Genomic DNA, 17513 nt, shown 5'->3' on the forward strand with positions numbered 1-17513 from the left:
ACTCACGGTATACATAGAACACACAGTACACATGGTACACACGGTACACACGGATACACACAGTGCGTACGGTACTCACGTTATACATAGAACACACAGTACACATGGTACACACGGTACACACGGATACACACGGTGCGTACGGTATTCACGGTATACATAGAACACACAGTACACACGGTACACACGGTACACGCAGATACACACGGTGCGTACGGTACGCACGGTATACATAGAACACACAGTGCACACGGTACACACAGTACACGCGGATACACACGGTGCGTACGGTACTCACGGTATACATAGAACACACAGTACACACGGTACACACGGTACACACCGATACACACGGTGCGTACGGTACTCACGGTATACATAGAACACGCAGTACACACGGTACACACGGTACACGCGGATACCCACGGTGCATACGGTACTCACGGTATACATAGAACACACAGTACACATGGTACACACGGTACACGCGGATACACACGGTGCGTACGGTACTCACGGTATACATAGAACACACAGTACACATGGTACACACGGTACACGCGGATACACACGGTGCGTACGGTACTCACGGTATACATAGAACACACAGTACACATGGTACACACGGTACACGCGGATACACACGGTGCGTACGGTACTCACGGTATACATAGAACACACAGTACACACGGTGCACACAGTACACGCGGATACACACGGTGCGTACGGTACTCACGGTATACATAGAACACACAGTACACACAGTACACACGGTACACATGGTGCACACGGTGCATACGGTACTCACGGTATACATAGAACACAGTATACACGGTACACACGGTACACACCGATACACACGGTGCGTACGGTACTCACGGTATACATAGAACACAGTATACACGGTACACACGGTACACACGGATACACACGGTGCGTACGGTACTCACGGTATACATAGAACACAGTATACACGGTACACACGGTACACACCGATACACACGGTGCGTACGGTACTCATGGTATACATAGAACACACAGTATACACGGTACACACGGTACACATGGTACACACGGTGCGCACGGTACCCACGGTATACATAGAACACACAGTATACACGGTACACACGGTACACGCGGATACACACGGTGCGTTCGGTACTCTTGGTATACATAGAACACACAGTATACATAGTACACACGGTACACACGGATACACACGGTGCGTACGGTACTCACGGTATACATAGAACACACGGTACACACGGTACACATGGTACAGACAGCATATGGTACACACAGCAACACAGCACACACGGTGCATACATTACACATGGGTGCACATGGGTACTCAGCGGTATACATAGTACACACAGTATGCACTGTACACACGGTACACAAGGTACACATGTATACATGGTACACACAGCACACGGTACACACAGCAACACAGCACACACAGTACACATGGTACACATGGTACACACGGTACACATGGTACACAGGGTACACATGGTACACACGGTAGACACAGTACACACAGCACACAGTAAACAAGGTACACATGGTACACACTACACATGGAACACCCAGTACACACGGTACACAAGGTACACGCAGTACACGTGGTACTCACTGTATACATGGTACACATGATACTCATGGTATAGATGGTACACACAGTAAACATGGTACACATGGTACACACGGTACACACGGTACACAGTACACACGGTACACACAGTACACACGGTGCTGCACACAGTACAGATGCTGTGCACAAGCACAGTGTCACACAGACATCACCTCTGGTCACTGCTGTTCGTGCTGCTGCACCCGTTGTGGCCTGCTCTGAGGACAGCACAAGCTGCACAAACTCTCTCTGTATCTGTCACTGCTGTGAGAACACCGGGTGCTGTACGGGCTGCACACAGCGTGATGTGCACTTACCCCGCACTTCTGTACCTACCCTGTGCTGCTGCTGTGTGTACCTGGCGCTGCTGTACCTACCCTGTGCTGCTGTGTGTACCTGGTGCTGCTGTACATACCCTGCGCTGCTGTGTGTACCTGGTGCTGCTGGACGTACCCTGTGCTGCTGTGTGTACCTGGTGTTGCTGTACATACCCTGTGCTGCTGTGTGTACCTGGTGCTGCTGGACGTACCCTGCGCTGCTGTGTGTACCTGGTGCTGCTGGACGTACCCTGTGCTGCTGTGTGTACCTGGTGCTGCTGTACCTACCCTGTGCTGCTGTACGTACCTGGTGCTGCTGGACGTACCCTGTGCTGCTGTGTGTACCTGGTGCTGCTGGACGTACCCTGTGCTGCTGTGTGTACCTGGTGCTGCTGGACGTACCCTGTGCTGCTGTGTGTACCTGGTGCTGCTGTACCTACCCTGTGCTGCTGTGTGTACCTGGTGCTGCTGGACGTACCCTGTGTTGCTGTGTGTACCTGGTGCTGCTGGACGTACCCTGTGTTGCTGTGTGTACCTGGTGCTGCTGGACGTACCCTGTGCTGCTGTGTGTACCTGGTGCTGCTGGACATACCCTGTGCTGCTGTGTGTACCTGGTGCTGCTGTACATACCCTGTGCTGCTGTATGTACCTCGTGCTGCTGAATGTACCCCATACTGTTGAACCCACCCATGCTGCTGTACATACCCCTGCTGTATCCTGTGCTGCTGCACGTACTCCATACTGTGTCACTGCTGCAGGGGATGCAGTAACAAGGGGCAGTTTGGGTTTTTGACATCCCTGTACCCACATACAGCTGCTGTTCCCACACAGGCTTTGTAGCACCAGGGGAGCGTGCACCCACCTCTAACCATGGAAGTCACTGCACAACGTTCTCCATCCCTGGCAATGATTAAGGCCAGCTTGGACGGGGCTTGGGGCAAGCTGCTGTAGTGGAAGGTGTCCCTGCCCGTGGCAGGGGTTGGAACTGGATGAGGTTTAAGCTCCCTTCCAACCATAACTATTCTATGGTTTTGTGATTCAAACAAATTCATATTCATGGAAACAGCCGGTTCTTTGGCTTCTCCCAAGCACAGTTGCTCCAGCAGCACCCTCCTGGAGCTCCAGCAGGGCTGGTGCCTGCATCTGCTCCCTCCTCTTACCAGGAATCACACCTCAGCAAAGAGCTTGGTGAGTTTTACAGGAAAAGGAACTGAAGCCCTCGTACAGCTCTGCCAGAGGGGCTCCAAGTTACTGCCTCTACCTCCTTTCCTGGGATGCTTTGGCCACCCTCTGCAGCCTCACAGCCTGGACTCCAGCGCAGGGAATTCCTTCCCTTTAAGGAAACAGTTTAGTCCCACTGTTATCCTCCACTGGGGTTTGCCAGGAGCTGGCGGCGCTCCGGGTCATAGAATGGAATCATAGGGTAGTTTGGGTTGGAAGGGACCTTCATCTCGGCCAGCCCGCTGCAGTGAGCAGGGACACGCTGCCCCACGGCTGGGGGCAAACCGGAGGGTGAGGCTCAGGGTCCTGAAACTTTTCCCTCTGGAATCGAGATTTATGGCACGACCACGGGAAGCTGTGGGCTCCCAGAAGATGGCACTCGTGGTCTTCAGATGGAGGCCGGCTCTGCGAGGATGGCTCCCGCGAGGGGCCCAATAAATAGCGCGGACAGGCTGCCAGGCTGCCTGATTTAAGCACCAGAAAGAGTGAAACTGTGGAGGTTTCTCAAAAATTAATTCCTCTAAAATGGGAGAAAGATGAAGAGAAGACATTTTTTGCCTGCCGCCGTTGCAAGATCCCTGCGAGGAAACCAGGCTTAACCCCTTCGCTGTTGCTGCCCCAGCGGCGTCAAGGTGGCCTTTGGTGGGGATGGATCCTGCCTGTCCAGGCGCTGGGCAGAGGGACACCAGTGCTCAGCACAGCCAGCCATAGCACTGGGCTGCTGAGACCTGGCAGCAGCGCTGCTCCATGGGACGGGGCAGGCAGCAAAGCTCTCATCCAGGATCATCCCCATGTAGGATGCTAATTCAGGAGGGGAAAGGTGACTCCTGGAGTTACATTTTGGCTGAGGTCCTGAGCATCCCCCTCTCTCAGTTTTAGACCTGCAGGACCTCTAAGCCTTGTTTACACACCAGCTCTAGAGACACTCTTCAGCTTTAAGTTTAAACGTCAGGCAAAGGAGCTGCGCAAACCCTGGCCTCCTGCTCTTCCTCACCGTGACAGCTCAGGCACAAACCTACTCAAGGGTCTCCAGGGAGGCACCTGCCCTGAGCCTCTCAGGATTTCTTTAGCTCCTCTTGTGTTGCATTAAGACCTTTTCTCCTTGAATCTCCCTTGTGTCCTACAGAGCCTGACAAGCTGGGCCCTGTGAGGAAACGGGCTTAGCTTGGCCCTGCACCACAGCACAGCAATGTCCTGCCCGGGGAAGGGGGCCCTGGGGGCCAGATGTGCCTGTCAGTAGGAAAAGCAGAGGTGGCTTATGCTAAACCTTGTAAGCACAGGCAGGGCAGGGGCGAGGGCAGCCACCAGGGCAGGAGACCTGCAGCCTGGTCACAAGGCAGCTTCGGGCTAAAAGGCAGAACAAGCACTGTGTGATTCTTACCACGGCCACAGACCCTGAACACGATGAGGGGTAGGAGGTGCCAAGCCCCTTGCAGGGCACAGATGTGCTCAAGCCACTGAGACAGGCTGTTAGGAATTGCGAGCTGAGCTGTGGTACAGGCTGGTGAGGATGCTCAGAGCCACTGACGCAGGAGAGATGATGGGAATTAATCATCCAAAGGGGAAGACGTGTGCCAAGGATCGGAGCAGAAAGATCTGACCTCTCCATCTGAAAAACCTGCAAAATAGTCATTATGGGCTCGTGGCCTTGAGGGAGAGATGGGAGGGGATGTACCAGCCCTGCATGCTGGATCTGCCTGCAGGAGCATCCTCTGCCCTCCTTGCTCCAGGACAGACGTTCAGGGCAGGAGCAAGAGAACAAACAGAGCTGCCTCTCTCCTCCCAGCACCAAAACCCGCTCGGTGTAAATTATGCCCCAATTATGGAGCACCGACTGCCCCCTATAAATTATGGATCTGTCCCCGCTGTTCCCCCAGGAGGTGCCGGGTGATCTCTGCTGTGTCTCTGCGGCTGCTCTCCTTGCATCAGGCCTGTGAAAGCCCCTGCAGAAAGGGATTGGTTTTGCATCATTCCTGCTTTGCTTTTAAACAACTATTAATTGTGTAATCATTTAACAACTATGTGCTGCTGGTTTGAGTGTTCCCTCTTGGTCATGGATCCTGTTAATGTGCTAATCACACCTACATCCCCTTGTAATCCTGGATGGTGATGCTGTGTTATTGTTCGGCCTCCGGTAGTACAGCCGTGTATTGCTCGGCCCCTGCTGCTCCGTGCCAGCAGCAGCTGTGTTCCAGTGGGCAAGCAGAGCTGGAATCATAAAGCAGATAGATGTTACTGGGGTGGGGAAAGAGGCTTAGTCTGAGACCTCAAACCTTGCCCAAGCACAGGAAAAGAGTCTGTCCCAAAGAACACTTGTGCTACACCTGGTATTTGCAGAGAAGCAGAGCAATGGGAGGCTTGGAGAAGTCAGCGGAGTAAGTCAATGGCAGGGCTGTGAGCAGGGTGCCAGGGTGTGGGAAAATAGCCATTATATGCTGCATTTACGTCAGGTTCTTAATGACAGATCAATCAGTACCAAAAAGAATCTCATCTGATTTATACCTGTGTAAAACTGCAAGACAAGAGGGTCCAGACCCAGGGTATTCTCCATACACTTAGTCCAGTGATGGGTAAAGAAGAGAAAAGTTTCTTTAAAGTAATGGAATATTGTTCTTATCAGAAATCATATTTTATTAAAAGGGGACACCAAGAGGTCCTGCTGCACCACTATGATCGAGGACAGGAGGCATCAGGCTTTGGAGAGCCTTGGAGCCACACAGTCACCTACCACCCATTCTATAGCTGCTTTCCAAGCAGAACCACGAGGTTAAGGTTGGGATTTGCAAAGGATACTCTCCAACTGGTTTTAGGAGGAGCAAATTGGTCTGCAATGCCACCACCTCAGTGGTGGCTTCATAGCATCTCTTGTGGGAGGCAGAGGGGATGCTCCAGACCTCTTCTGGGCTGCACAGTCTGGAGAGACAGCGGTGCTGTCTGAGGTGTCATTCCAGAAGCCGCGCTCTCCTCGAGGCTACACGATTACCACCTATAATTGTATGATAGAAGCCACATCCTCATCCTGCACGGGGCGAGGGACCTGACCACCCCTCCTTGTCGAGGCAGAAATCCTCAGAGTCTGAATTAGCCAGTTACTGTGACCTGCAAGTGTTGTAAAAGGGAAAATACCTTTGATGGATGAAACTGATTCAGGGGCTTGGGAACTTGTCTCTTCAAAGGAAAAAGAAGCATTTTTGGTTGTTTTTGCTCTGGCTGGAGGAGCTCTGATCTTTCTCAGCTCTCCACCTGCTTTAATCCACCGTGAAGTCCCTTGCTCTTGCATTTGTGGCTGCTTCTTGCACTGCAGACCCTGACTCTAAAAGCCACGCTGCTCCTCAGCCTCAGGGTGCAGTGAGGTCTGGTGAACCTCTGAAAAATGGGCAAGCTGTGAGTGTTTTACCTGATCTGAATTACATGGGTGAGGCATTTGTGCAATGTCCAGTGCTGGAAACATGAGAAATGAACTTGCTTCCTCGATGTGCAATTCCAGGACCATTCCTGACAAACGAAGCCGTCTGCTTACCCTAATCAAGGCACCTTGTTATGGGCTGGTCCTGGGAGTAAGTATTAAACATACTGTACTGTGGCATTATTTATGACTTGCACTGACACTGCATCACTGTGTTATCCATGCTTACAGAAAAAGACCCACTGTAAGTATAATTAGTTAATAAATCACTGTGAGTGATAAACAGAATGATGGATGCAGGTTTCAGTTGATCACTTTTTTATTAAGGAGAGATAAATCAGCATCATATTGTTGCTGTAAACCCTTCAGATTGGTCAAAACCCTTGTGCTGCCGCCATGCAGCAGGAGGTGATTAACGTGTCAATGGCGCAGCAACAAATTGTACCTGATAATTGATATCAATCAATCCTTCTAATTTCTCTCTGGTGTAATGGGTGTTATACATCATCCTGCTCTCCTACCGCTCCAGCGTGGCTTCTGCAACCTTCCCTCCACACCCAGGCACCTCTCGGAGGCCTCAGCTCCCTGCCTCTGCCTCCGACATCCTGCCAACCTTCCAGCCTTCTCCAGCTAACCCTGCATTGCTCCTGGTGAGTGGTGCTCTGGTCCCACCTGATGGCAAGGAAGGAGAGCACGGCCACCACACAGCCCTGTGGGTTGGTTTCTGCTGGTTACAAGGCACAAGCCTCACTGGTACTGGTTGGCTGATGTCTTTGAAAAGGCAGCGATAAGGGGGGTCCTGCCATCCATCCAGGTATGCACCCCACGCTGACTCAAAGGCAAGAACTTTTGACCTGTGTCATCTAATACAGTGAGAACACGGCTTTAAGGGAGCAACAACCCTTCCTCCCAAGGGACAGATGGGTCAGACACAGGGGAGAGGAAGCACTGCAATTCTCTTAGAGGAAGGAGCTGAATCAGAGATGCAGAGACACCCTTGGCTTTGCACAGCAAGCACTTTGATCTCTTGGTGATGAGCCACTACTCCAAAGTCAACTGTTTTTCTCACAGCTTTGCTTGGTGTTTTCCTGATACACAGGGAAGAGAAACAGAATTTACCCCCCTCCTCCCATATAATGCCCAGGGATGGGAATCTGCGGAGACCAAGACCCCACTGCAACAGTGGTTTTACACAAAGGATGTACTGGAGGGGAGCCCATCAACTCTGTCTGGACAGAGCTGTGCAAGGAAGAAAGAGCCAGAGCTAACCCAGTGCTGCTGGGTGGGCAGGAGCAGGCACATACAGCCACGTGCCCTGGTGCCAGGAGAAGAGCCCTTCTTGCATCCCTTGCTGTAGTACTTGGCTGCACCAGTGACTTGTGTGCCTGCGCTCACAATGCAGTGTGGGGGGACCAGGCTGCAGCCCCAAGGCTCTCCGTGGTGCATGCACCAAGGGCACCACTTCCATTCCCAGCTCCAGTTTCTGTTCAAGCTGTTCCCAAATCAAACGGTTTCTAGTGCAAAATTTTGCCTGCAGCTAAATGCAGGGAGGGAGGAAAGCTCAGGAATGACTTCTAGCGCCAGTTGTGCCAGGCTGGACCAGGGATGCTCCCTTGGAGCAGCCCCAGAGCTTGGCCTGTGAGCACATTCAGATGTGCAGCAAACAGGAGTGGAGAGGAGCTGCTGGTTTGCCAGCTGGAGCAAGCTCTGGGTACCCAGCTATATTTAGCTAACAGTGATACACCCGCCTTTCTGCTCTGTTCCTCAGGGAGTCTTTTCCTTCCTCCAGAAGACCACACAACCTTTCTCAGCCTATGTGCTTGCATGGCAAAGTCCACCCACCTGGTGGAATGTTACTGGAAGCAATTATTTGCCTTTATAGCATGCCCATATATTCACAACTCATTCACAGTGGTCCAAGTCCCTGTTGTTACCTGTACAACTCACCAGCATTAGCAGGCACATTACATGCCCTGGATCACTGAACCATAACCCAAAGGTGAGCAGCACTTACAAGGAATGGGTGGTGAGTGGCCCTTGACCCCGAGTCATGAGTGGATCTCCAGGGCTGTGACCACTGGATCACATCCTCGGCTTGTGCGCGTCCCCATAGCTCCATGGAAGTGGTGGAGCAACTTCAGCTTCCACAGGTGGAGGCCATGCATGGCCTCTCCCATTCCACAGCAGCCAATTCCCCTGCCCCATCCGCATCCAGCCTGTGGCTCTGGCTCTTCCTGCCTTTTCCTGTCTCACCATGGTCTCTGCTCTGTGTACATCGTATCTGTCAGGTCTCATATTCCCGTGACATAGCATCCTCTCATATTATACTTGCCATAATACAGAGAAGATGAATATTGCCCCATAAATGCCTCTTAAGTTAATGTAAAACTACATCTCGCTACATCATGGATTCAACAAGCCGTCATTCCCCTCATAAATTTTGAGGAGCGTTTTAGCTTCTGGAAGCAATTGGCTTGTGCGTCCGGCTGAGGAATGATCACAGCCCATGGCCCCGGCTGGATGCAGGGGCTGTAAATCACCCCCGGGCTGAGCCGCCGTCCTGCCCTCCCAGCCCAGGCACCCGCGATTGCTGCTGACTGGTTTTATGGCATCAGCTCAGCATCAACGGCCCCATTCAAGAGCCAGCTCCCTAAATCAGCCCCGGACGGGTGTCACTCTGCGGGGAAACAGCCTCCACCTTTTCTCGGGATGGACAACGAGGATGCCGCAGTGCTCAGGCACACATTCGACACCAACGGGCTGTTTTCATTTCACTGGCATATTTCTGCCATTCCCACTCCTGCTCTGGTGGCAGCGCAGCACTGGAACCATCCAGCTCCTGACTGTTGGGAATGTATATTCAGATATTGCATTCTGGCATGGGGGCATCAAGCCCAGAACCTTTCCTGCAGCCACGAGTCACACCCTGAGCCACAAACTGTGCTACTCCTTTTCAGTGGGCATGGACCAAAAGGAGGACATCTTGGGATGCTCAGCTTGAAGGAGCCTGTCAGGATTCAGTTACAGAGCATGAACCACTGAGCACTTTGCACTGGCTCCAAAGCGCTGTGGTGGAAAGCACCACAAGCTATAGGGATGCCCAGCCATAGGGATGGACCCACCTTATGAGAAGCCAGATGCAGCTGCTCACTCCCGTATTCTCTGGGGGTGAATGGAGACCAGGGAAGCAGAAGCAGCCAAGCCCTCCCCCCAGCACACACCAGACCCTCTCTGTGGTAACCACCACAACCTCTAAACCGCAGCAGGAGCCTGAACTCACAGCACAGGAGCTTCCAGGGCTCCCTTGGCAGCCGTTCCTCTTGACAAAATCCATCTCGCACTTTGGCACAAGGAGCCAGTTTCAGCAGCTCTGGTTTTGGGGAGGTTTGTCAGGAATGACACAGGATAATGTACGCTGTATGTGCCTGAAGTACACTTAGATATGCCTTAGGATTAGTTCCTTGGTTTTCATACACAGGTTTTGCTGCCAGAGGGAGAGAAAACCCAGCTAGAGCCCAGTGACAGCAGTCTAAATGCTCTTATCCTATTTTCCCCACTGGACAAAAAAAACCCTGTCCCCAGGCAGGGTCAGGCTTGCTGTGGGGCTGGACGTGCCCATGGTCCTGGGGCAGTGAAGCCCATCCAGCCCTGGCCACTGCGTTCATGCTGTTTTCCCTGGCAATGAACTGCCTGGAGCCTCCCTTGGAAAAGGAAATGAATTTCCTCCTGCCGCCACTCCTCTGCAGAATTGCCTTTTGGGAAGCTTCAATAACACCAATTCCCTCCTGCATTCAAGTACCCCTGAACGAATGACCCTGCAAGTAGTGCAGTTTTTCCCTTCGCCCGCCTCCCCCCTTCCCTCGCTCCCCAACTTTGATTTGATCAGGCCAAATCTGAAATGATGTGTGAAAGTAATGATATTTTGTAATTAAATCTCTGGTGATGGCGCCTCTAATTTGTGGTACATGCATTGTTCATAAGGAAAAAGGCATCAATTCATTTTCTGACTGGCTACTCCAGGGACTCATAATTAGACCCAGTTCATCTCTTGCTGCCTTGCATATTAAAGAGCTACTGAAACGCAAAGGGAATTTGGGAAAAGGGATTTTTTTTTAACCTTCTAATAATGTTAGCTCAATTAGAAACACTCAGGAAGTAAAAAACCCAGAAAGTTCTGCATCATCCAGAAAATAAAGGCAGAATTTGGAGAGCCAGGGCACCAGGCACCAACTTCACCTATTCCCTTAGAAGTGGTGATGTTTTCAGTGTTATTTGTAAAAGAAAGATGTGTTCTGGTACAGGAGACATCCCAGTCTGGAGATGCTGCCCTTCTGCTCTGCTTCCAAAATAAAAGGGAGAGAAAACTTTGATTTACTACAATTTGAAGGGGAACATCAATGAAACACATGGAACAGCCCAGTGCTGGGGAAAGGGAAAGGAACCAGCAGACACACAGGTTATTCCATAGGGTCAACGCTGTAAAGGTGTATTTACATACCACACGACTGCGCATTCACAGCATCTGCTGGGAATGTTTTCCAGCAAAGCCTTGCATGGCTCAGCTCTGTCAGAGTTACCAAATCACATCAGAAAAGCAAATTCAGTAGGTACTGGAATTAATAAGCACCAGCCCCCGAAGATTCCCCAGGCTTCCCACTTGCAGCAGCATGAGAAACCACATTCCCATCCCACAGGGATTTTAAGAGAACAAATTCTCTCCCTCAACCATTATAAAGTTGGATTCTCAAAAGCACTTGTGTGTCCTGGTCATAGAGAAAAAATGAAGTCTCTTGGATCACAAGTGTTTGGGTTTGGTCCTTTTAACACTTAAAGGAATCAGCTTTGTCAGGGTTTGCTTCCCAATTGCTTCAATACGAGAGTCAAACGCTTTAACGCAAAGATGCTGAAACCAAATGCCGACATTTCCAGAACTTTTCTGTCTGCCTTCACAGTCACTGTTCAAGGGAAAAGGATCCCGGAGGAAGATTCAGACCTGGGGAACCTGCATTTCCTGACAAAACCATCCAGCAGCAGCTTTTGATACCCCTGAGCATCCCCCTGTGCCCTGTAGCTCTGTTGGCAATTCCTCACCCACTCTGGATCACCTCTAGTTTTGCAGCACCAGCTGTAGCAGGTCCCTTGTGCTGGTGGTACCCAGCCACTGGATCTTTGCTAATGGAGCACTGTGACCACTGGTTTAGGCACCAGACATCATTATCACCAACAGCCACCCCTTTGGGTCTCCTGGTGCAGCCAGATCACAGAATCCCTGCCTGGTTTGTGCTGGAAGGGACCTTAAAGCTCATCCAGTTCCAACCCCTGCCACGGGCAGGGACACCTTCCACTAGAGCAGCTTGCTCCAAGCCCCTGTGTCCAACCTGGCCTGGAGCACTGCCAGGGATGGGGCAGGATGCTGTTAATCAGAGCAACACCCATGGCTCAGCACAGGGAACTGAGCTCCTACTCAGTGTGCGGGATGTGGGCTCGTCCTCCCATGTCACAGCATGTGCTCAGCTTGCTCTGACACCTACAAGTGAATCCTGGGGTGGAGGGAAGGGAAGAGGATCTCCCAGGCACGCCTGCCCTGGGGGAAGCGGGGCATGTGCCAGTGGGAATTTCTCTGCACACCGGCTTTGGGATGCTCCCTGCCAAAACGAGCACAGGTGAAGGGAGAGGAGCAAGAGGTGGAGAAGCAGATGAGGGGCCTGAAAGAACTTGGATGCTCTCTGTCCAGAGCAGCCGGGCTGGCAAACACCCGCAGCACCAGGCAGGGCAGTTACTGTGGGACCTTCATGGGGGGCAGGTCAAAGTGCTGAGCTTCTTCCTTGTGGAAAAAGTGACAGGAAAGCAGTGAACAGGCTTCAGCAGGGAACATCCTGGACACCTCAGCTAACAGAGGTACTGCAGGGATGAGCAAAGACTATAGCAAAGCCTATATGCTTTTAACCAGAGAGCTATCATCAGTTAATCCCTCTGCTTTGATGGGAAGCCCCAGCAGAGCCTCCCAGGCCCTGCCGTGCTGAGCTCAGCTCCCGGGCTGGAAGTCCTGCAGCTGAAGATGCTGCTTCAGGATGGAACAGCACCAGGGTGGGACCCCCCAAAGCCCCACACCTATGGGCAGCCAGGGCCGCAGCAAGGCTTTGTGGACGTGCTGGGCCATGGTTATCCCTTCTAATAGGGAAGGTATCAACATTTCAAAACAGTTTAATTATTCTGAGAATGCTTAGCTATTAGCAAAGACAAGAGAGCTCAGGGCTATTTTTCAGCATTAATTTTCCATTTGAAATGAATTCCTTTTGGTTACACTTTTTAAATGTTTCTTTTAATTAGACACAATTACTTCAGAAGAATTGCTTTTATTTCTAAGCCTGAGATCTCAATGATAAAGCTGTTAACTGGCTGAGTTGAATGCTGTGTATGGCTCATTTAGCTGGTACACTAAAGTATATTGAACTAGGAAATTATACAGTGAATCAGCTATTAATTCATTTTATGATCCTTTCACTCTAACATCATGAATGAGATCTTCAGGGGGAAATTTAGTCACAATACATATAATTGTTCAACTATATATATGCCACTGGTTTACTGCTCTAAGGTTACAGGCGCTGCAGAGCTAATCAGAGTGCAAGTGTGCAAACAGCGTTGACCCCTGACTCCCAGTGCCACAGGGAGCATCACTGCAGCCAGCCAGTGCTGGGATCAGCTTCCAGCTCCACATCCACACACCAGTGCTGTCGAAGGAAAATCTGTGCTGTCCTTCCAGGGCTGAAAGGAAGAGGCATCGATGAAGGGTGGTTCATATGGTGCTCCGAGTATCACACTGCTGCAAACCAGCTGAGAACTGTGAATGAGACTTTCTCCAAGGGGTCTGTCTAAATCAATACATTTCCTCAGAGCAAGCAGTACCAAGAATCACAGCTTGTACCCTTCTTACTAGCGGGTAATTCAGCAGCTTCTACAGCAGTGATTGATCCTGGGTGGGTACGACCAGCCCCGATGTGAAGAAATATTAATGTAGCCAATGGCAGACCCTGCAGCACAGGATCCCCCTCCTCTGTTCATCTCTATCCCCACTGCAGCTTTCCCCCTCATTTAGGTGTCTGCACGGCTGATCCTGCTGCAGGGGTGTTGGAGTAAAAGAGATGTCGCGGTGGGAGCATGCGTGTCCCAGCAGGGAGTGGGAGATGGGCTCTGACCCTTCACCAGCTCCTTGGAGCCTACCTGGGAAATCTGTGCCTGGGCTTTTGGCTTCGTCCGAACCCCCTGCCCATCACGCTGCTGGTTTCTCAGGCTCCTGATGGGCTGTGGTGCTGGTTGAAACTCATCCTCACAGCTCAAGAGCTTTTTAATAAAGCGGTGACCCAAAAGGGCACAAGGATTTGTGCTTCAACTCCCAACACTCTTCCTGCAGGGAACACCAAATGGTCATCCCCATCTCCAGCAGTGTGAGAACCCAGCGAGACCCCCACATCCAGAATGGACTTGCCAGCACACTGTGAGCCCTGCTAGCATTGCAGCAGGGCCTGGAGCACATCAAGCACTTGTACATACTGCAGAGTCACCATAAGGATATCTTTGTAATTGAAAATGTAATGTAAACCTTGGCATCCAGGGCCTTATTCTGGAGAAATCATTGTGGAAATGTCATATAATTAATGAATTGCATCAACTAGCAGGGAAAAAGACATTTTAACCATGGGATCATGGGACTTTATTACTGTAGATGGACTAAATCTATATCTTCCAGCATAGATCAGTCCTGACAAAAGCCTGAGGCTGCCAACTGGCCAGGTTTGTTTTTACTAACTTAGCTCTCTTATTATTTTAATGAAGTCCAACTGATGCTGCAGAGAAGCCAATTTTCCTAAATGCTGCCAATAAATTACAATGAAGATGTTGTGTGTGAAGATTGGCAGGTGTCTCCCTGCAGATTTTATCAAGCGTCCAAGAACAGCCCCCCCACTTCAGCAAGAGCCGTGGCCAAGCGCTGCCTACAGGAAGCAGCAAGGCAGTGGAGCTTAGAGCAATTAGCTCTAATTAGTGCCAGCTCAGCTCCCAGCAGTGGGGTGTGCACAGAGAGGAGCCTGTTAAACCATGGAGATGTTGGTCTGGGGCTTGCAGCAAGGGTTTGAGGCTGGTGCTACAGCTTCTGTGTGAACCTTTCCAGCCCTAACCCAACCCTTCTATGCTCCTATGAATGGGGGACCAGTCCTCGTGCCCTGAGTCACTTCAGTCTGATTTTGACCATATTCATATTTGCAATATGACCGTGGCCAGAATTCAGCACACCCCACTCCATGTGGGACTGATCCTGTTCTGAATAGCCGTGCCACGGGGGAGCAGGGCTCTGGAGCTGGGGCAGAGCCTGGGAATTCAATGGCGAATGGCCACTGCACAGCCCATGTGGGAGGAAGCTGTTGGGCGAGAGCTTGCTCATTGCTGCAGTCTGGGCTTTCCCAAGAACAAAGCTCTTGTTCTTCAAAGCATCACAAGAGGCAGGAGCACCCACACACCCTGCCCTGGAGGAGGCTGCTGTCCTTAGGGCAGAACAGACATCCATCCTCCCCGCAGCATGGGCCAGCCCAGCTGCTCTGGGTGTAAGCCCTGTGCTGGCGTCCTCCCCATACAGCTGTGACATCCAGATGTGCCCACATTGTCTTCACTGATGTCTCTCGGGAATCTGTCACCTCCATCCTCTGCTGCCCAGATCAAGGGAGGAGGAAGCATTGCAAAATGCTCATCCATCTGCATGCTGTAACCAGTGGCACTTGGTGGTCTGAAAACATCCATGTCTGCTTCTAACATTAGTGCAGAGGTACTTGCGCACTCAGGCGGGTGAGTGGCTACAGGATGAAAACTGCCCTGTGTGCAGGGTAGGATGATGACCCTGGATCCAAGCACTCACACATGCTCATAAATTCAATATCTGACCTCGGGTTTAACCTAGATCTACTTCATCTGAATCTCTCCTCCAGGTATTTCCAACATGCACCAGAGGTGTTAACCCCAGTGTTACAAAGGCTGGTTAGGGAAAATGAGAAGGGAATGTAGTTATGAGAGCCTTGTCCATCACCAATGGTTGTGCATCTGTTCTGTTCCAAGAGGTTCAAAACTTTGTTGTTCAAAAGTGTTTGCTTAATCCACAAACGTGATAGTGTACAAAATGCACTGCTCATGAAGCACAGCTACTGAGGGTTACAGCAAGACTTTGCATTAGTATAAATTAATGACTTGAGTTAATTAGCCATGTAAATTAATACTAATGTGGTACCCTTAATTATATTTATCAATTAATGAAGCTCTCTACTATTGCCATTGTACATTTACATACATGTAGCTGGTGACAAGTGTCAGTAAAGCTCTTTGAAAATTCAGAAAGACAACTGTGCTCAAGCACTGCTGCCTCCAGAAACCCATCCATCCATCCATCCATCCATCCATCCATGCATCCATCCACTCATGTATCTTTCCATCCATCCATCCATCCATCCATCCATCCATCCATCCATCCATCCATCCATCCATCCATCCATCCACCCACCCATCCATCCACCCATCTGACCACTCATCCATCCATCCATCTGACCACCCCTCCATCCATGAATCCATCCATGAATCCACCCCCCCCCCCCACTCATCCATCCCAGGTTGGGTAGCTGTCCCTGAGCTTTTTGCTTTACACTTTCGTGTCTCTTGCATTTCTTATTCATGCTGGTTTTGGCAACTGAAGCCACCTGAAAGTATTTTCCTGTTTACAAACCATGAAGCTGCCTGAACTGTGCACATCTTTGGAGCTGACTGAGCAGGCCCTGTCTGCCTCTGGTGTGACAGAGTCTTTGGCTATTGAATCCAATACCTGTTGTCTCAGGCAGCTCCTTCTTACCACCCTTTTCATAAGACAGGAGGATGGATATCTTTTTATACAGAGAAATTCAACATGTGTCTTTCTGAAGGGGAAGGTGAACAGCCTATTGAAACATACAGACCTGTTCTCCTTTCTTGTACTCCTGCTATCCAGAAACACACAGCAACAAAAGATATGATTTGGTGAAGTTATTGAGTGCCAGGCCTTCACATTTGTCTTCCAGTGACTCCTAAGTCTTCCATTTCTCTATTGAGTTCCATCTCATTGACTTCCTATAAACACTAATAGAGCCACAGACCCAAAGACATGCCTGGAATACAACCCACACACCTTACAGACACTGCCAGGGGCTGGGCTGGGCTCCGAAAGCCCAGGCATTAAACCAGTGCATCATAACAGTGGAGTATTCAAACCCACGAGCCTCCCCTGTACCCTTCTAAAGCACCAAGCTTATTTTCTGTTTCTCTCCTGCCCGTACTTTAAACTCCTGAACTTGTTCCACCTGTGGAGATTTTCCCTTTCCCTTATTTTTTGCCTCAAGCAGCAGCTGAGATTTGCAGGTATCCACTCAATTCCTTAACCCCTCCCTTGCTGCTCCGTGTAAGCCTAGACAATGAAACCACCGAGCAAGAGGATTCACCACCCGACATGGAAACACTGTTAATGCTAAACCAGGCACGGAATTCAAAGCGTGCCTCTAATTAATCACCAGTTAGCCAGCGTCGTCGGGTGGCATCTTCCATCTTGTTTCAGACACAATGGGCTTCCTTCCCTTTTGTAGTCACACACGTTCCTCTTCCTCTTGGGCTTGACAACTGCCAACCTCCTCACCCACTCTCCTGCCATCCCAGCCTCCCGTCCATCCACCCTGTTGGAATATTAACCTGGGTGGTGAATGGCTTTGCTGACTGCTACATAAACAAGTGCCATGTAGCTACCGGCCTGCCACAGCGTCCGCTCCGTTAGCATCTGAATGTGACCACCGCTAAGGGATTCCGGGACAGCGGGAGAGTGAATGGACACAACTGCTGAGGAAGAGGAGCAAAATGAAGAGCCGGAGCTGAAATA

Source organism: Pezoporus flaviventris, unplaced genomic scaffold (genome assembly GCF_033815535.1).
Source record: "Pezoporus flaviventris isolate CSIRO_AGI_PZ_B2104156 unplaced genomic scaffold, CSIRO_AGI_Pfla_v1 ptg000213l, whole genome shotgun sequence".
Lineage (NCBI taxonomy): Eukaryota > Metazoa > Chordata > Aves > Psittaciformes > Psittacidae > Pezoporus > Pezoporus flaviventris.